The sequence below is a fragment of the Myxocyprinus asiaticus genome, chromosome 22 (genome assembly GCF_019703515.2).
Source record: "Myxocyprinus asiaticus isolate MX2 ecotype Aquarium Trade chromosome 22, UBuf_Myxa_2, whole genome shotgun sequence".
In the NCBI taxonomy this organism is placed as follows: Eukaryota; Metazoa; Chordata; class Actinopteri; order Cypriniformes; family Catostomidae; genus Myxocyprinus; species Myxocyprinus asiaticus.
Genome location: NC_059365.1, coordinates 21,732,440 through 21,737,317, shown reverse-complemented (window position 1 = coordinate 21,737,317; position 4,878 = coordinate 21,732,440).

The window sequence follows — 4,878 nt, the reverse complement described above, 5'->3', positions numbered from 1 at the left end:
TCCTGTGACGGCAACCTACACTGATTACCCCAACTGCATTTTGCTTATCAAAATGTATTCAGGGGAGAGTACACTAGTGGGAGAGAAATCAAATGTTGCATTTCAATAATATCACACTTTAACAGTACAAGAAATATGCTTAAATTGCATGTTAAGCATCCTGTTTTATTTAATCAAAATGTAAACTGTCTTACTGTCAACAAACACATGGCCTACTGATTGTTGTAAACTACAGTATTTACAAGCACTTACAGATACAGAAAAACATCAAGCCCTGGCAGAGAAAGAGTTAAAAAGTGTATTAATCCAATTCCCAACATGCTCCTGTCATTTTTGTGCCCTAACACATTGTGTTCTAAAGCTGAAAGCATCTGCTCTTTTATGGGCAAATTAAATTAGTAATTAAGCTGAATAAAAAAAGAGGAGTTAACATCTGGAGTCGTTACATGTTAATGTGATAAACTGAAAAAAGGTAAGATAGGAGAATATGGCGGCGTAAAATTTTCAAGGACATTGAGCTCACAGAGACTTTTTTACATGCTAAGTTAATTCAACCTCTTGGTATTCTACGAGAGAAAGGGTTAAGAGAATGTATTTTTCCATAATAATGCAAAAAAAAAAAAAAAAAAAAGACAGAGCACTTTAAAAAAATGCTCTCTCATGTTCTAAATGAAGGCCTATCACTAATTACGAAATATTATTTTTATGAAAACTGGCAAAAGTCTATGGGATATGGATATGGAATCACTTTCCTTCTCACACCCTGATTGACTACAAAACAACAGACTGTGATATTGTTGGCATGAAGAGAAGGAATGATTCCATAGCAGAAAAACTGAGGGGAATTGAGATAAGATGAGTAAACAAGACCCAGCTGTGGAAAGGTATTACTGGCAAGACCCCAGTGAGGTTGGGGTGTTGGGGAGGGTTACTACTACATCCACAACCATTCCTTAATTAGTCCATAAGGTGGTATAAGACATATACAACAATGAATGGATAATGTATTTTATCCTTAAGCATTAATCAAAAACAAGTGAATAGAACGAAGGGAAAATAAGGGTTCTATCAGCAATCTGAAACACGCAAAAATATATACAAAATACATTTTATATGGTCAAAAAGGTTTTTAAGGTTTTGTGCAATGCTCTATAGTGAACAGAAAGTAAATACAGAGTTAGAAACGAGTAAAATTACACACACAGGAAAAGAGCGGATGATGTCACTTGAATCGTTTTGGTTTCACATAAACAGTAACATTTTATTGAGCCAGAGAAATAAAGATAGTCAACTGCAGTTATAGGAAACAAGGGTTCACTGAGCAAGTTTACTAGAGATTTTGTGCCAGACTACAATTAGAAATGTTCTCTACACGGAAAATATTTTAAAAGCGAGTGTGAAGTACATGGGGGGCTTTATGCATGAATAGATTATGTTTATTTAGTATAAATTCACATATAAAATGTGTTGTTGGAAGGCTTCATTAAATCTGAATACCGTAGCCACTTTCCTCATTGTTGGCATCGTAAATGAAGCCTTCAATTCGTAATGCAGCTGCTAATAAGAATATAAAATAATCATTTTCTGCATTGAGCCTCTGGATCTCTTCAGTAGCAACTGAGTAGCCAAAATAAATATGATATGCATTGATTGTTAAATATGATATGCATGGACAAGGACAGACATTGGTAACACTTTATATTAATGTACCCTTTTTAAAGTTATTATAAAGGGGTTTATTAATGACTAATAATTCATTTACAAATGCATTGTAAATCATTGATATGTAGTTATAACAACATGCATAAAAAGCATCACTTTCATGTAATACCTGCCAAATAGTGAGCCGTTTTGCCTCACATGTAATAACACTTATTCAACATTAGTAACCTATGAAAATGTACCTGAATGTAAAATAGAAACCTGTCAAGCATTCCTTAAGGGGTTGTCAAGTCTAGAAACCTTCACAGATACATAAAAGTTCAGTATGGTTTAATGGTCATCAGGCTGTATTATATGATATATGCTGTGAATGACCTAAAAGTGTTTTTGCAGAGGACGTTATGTAACTAAGACTAGGTAAATCCATTCTTTTGACACCAATGTGAAAAGGAAAGTGACAGCACAAGTGAGGCAAGACATTACAGTAATTAATGTAAACACAAAGCGGACTGTAGCAATATGACATTATCCATCCTTCTAATCTCACTAAAATAGTCTATTTTGCTACATTTAAACATAAATCGTGAATTAGAGTGGTATTTTATGTTCTTGATTAATATAAGTATGAATAAGTGTATGAACTATGTATTTATTACATGATCAATTTAAAATGCTCTCTATTTGGCAAATAATGGATGAAAGTTGCCCTTATATGCATGTTAGTATAACTACATATAAATGATTTATAATGCATAGGTTTATTAGTCATTAATGAACCCTTTTATAAATCCTTAACAAAGGGAACATTAATGTAAAGTATCATCCAGATATTCAATATCCATATAGCCTAATGTTTGTCCCACATCTGTGTACTGTATGTTTTGTTTTTTGTGAAAAGACCACACTCTTGCAGTGGATTGCTCTTTACGCTTACAAGATGTACTGAAAAAACAGAGTGGCATTTAGCCTTAGTCATTACACAGAAAAAGTTGTGTTGATAAGTTCCATGTTTAGATTGAAGTCAAGACCAAACTGTGGATGCACCAAGTCTTGCACCAACTCAATACTTCCTGCATGAAAACAAAGATCAAGAACAGAATTCTCCTCATTATAAATCAAAGACTATGAATATTTGGATTCACATTGCATTGTTTGAAGCAGGTAGGGTGATGTTCACTGTGATTCTAAGCACACCACATCACTGGCCTCCATTACAGATCAAAAAATAGTCATACAAAGTGTTCAGATAATTTAGCTCACATTTAATGTGGTCAGGTGAAGTGTATTTCCCCCCATTCTCCAACTTTTCTCCAACCCTTTCAACACATCCCTTCACTGGTCTTCATTTCCCTCACAAACTTATGAAAACTTTCTGAGATGATTAACACAGACTTAATGACCTGCAAAAACAACAACAGCAGCTCGTGAGTTTCTTCAATTTGCCGTTGCCCACCTCCCTCCCCCGTATAAGGGAACAATATACCCCTGCCTTGCTCTCATAAGGATTCATTACCCTGCTCTGAGATTTCCAGGCCAAGCGAGGGAAGCGTTATTTCCCCTGTGTTGGCTCTCACACTGGCAGGGCCATTACTCTTAACACTCCTGCAAAGGGGCTAATGGGGCAGCTTTACTGACAGAGAAGGGGAAAGGAAGGAGGAGAGGGAGGGGGTGGGAGAGAAGGGGCTGAGATGATATTGTAATCAGAGAGGGAAGGGATTTGGGAATTCCAAAACGCATGGAAGAAGTGAGAATAAGAAGTAAAATTATGTAATTTGTTCACAAACTTGGTACAAAATTACAGATCTTGATGAAAAATGAGCTAATGAGGCAAACCATCCCTTCATTTGTGCTTGTGATTATGAAGAACATTAATACTGTGTAATTTAGTTCTGTAATGTGGATGCTATAATGTGGATGCATATGAGTATACTGTCTATATCATCAAGTCTCTGGCTTAATGTTGAATGGAAGATGGTGCTAAAAGTGAATGGGAAAGTAAAAAGTTTCCAGTGTAAGCAGGCCCTATGTATTCCAGTACTGTATATGAAGGCCGTACTGACCACGCTACAGTGAGCAGCTCCTGCTGCCAATATCCAAAACCAACTACAGGCCTAACCAGACAGCAAGGCAATTACAAGGACAATTAAACTCCAACGTTGAGATATAAAATTGGTGAGGACCCCAAGCCACTGCAAGCATCCCGAAGAATGAAGAGAGAATTAATTCTGGAGGTCAGTAGTCTGACTACGTCAAATAACAAAAGTGTATGTGAGTTTTAGAGCAAGACCAGGAAGAAGGTTGATAGAGGTGCAGAATTTAAATGCGATTAGATAAATAAATGAAACCCAAAAGATGAGGAGTTAAATGATGTAGAATTTATTCACTGTTCTGACTACATACAAAAGAATGCATAGGTGACAAAAGGATGCTGGGATATGGTAGACTTATGACAGTTAAGTGTAATGGTGGCCAGCTGATAGATAGCTGTGCAATTTGTATAAACCTCACTCTCCTGACCTCAAGAGGTGCACTAGCGCCTGATGTTTGGGACTGTAGCCTTTTGCCTCCTTGTTAGCGCACCCACCTTCCATGCCGGAGATGCCGGTTCCAGTCCCGTACGGAGCAGATAGAACAGGAGCGTCACATAAGCAGGGAAGTTGGACATTTCCAAATTCACAAATTAACTTTTGCTGTTATTTTCTGTTCATTATTGACCCGTTTAAGAGTTAAAAACTATAAAAAAATAAATCATAATCTTTTCTCCACAATAATAAATAATTGAATTCATAAAATGTTGTATTAAAGTTTTAAGATTCTTGTTTATATTTATGGAAAGTCAGGTTCAGGACAGTCTCATGACCAAAATGTACCGACTTCTTGCCTGCATCATCAAAATGTCATTGTCATGCCATTCTCACCTCAGTTCAGATGATTCCATCACAGGCTCGGCAATCTTCTGATTTATTGTGCATTTTTAATATAAATTTAGTTACATTATACAATCATATTCATATTTTACATCCCCTTACTCAGTGGCTCTCAACCATTTTGACTCCAAGGCCCCCAATTGTCTGAGAAAATATTCAAAGGCCCCCAATGTAAGCTATTAGATATTTATATTATAAGATATATCTAGTATAAGATATTTCCTTTAAACTTGTGATTCCAGAAATGTCTAGAACTGTATACTATTTATAAAAAGCAAGCTGTTGAAGG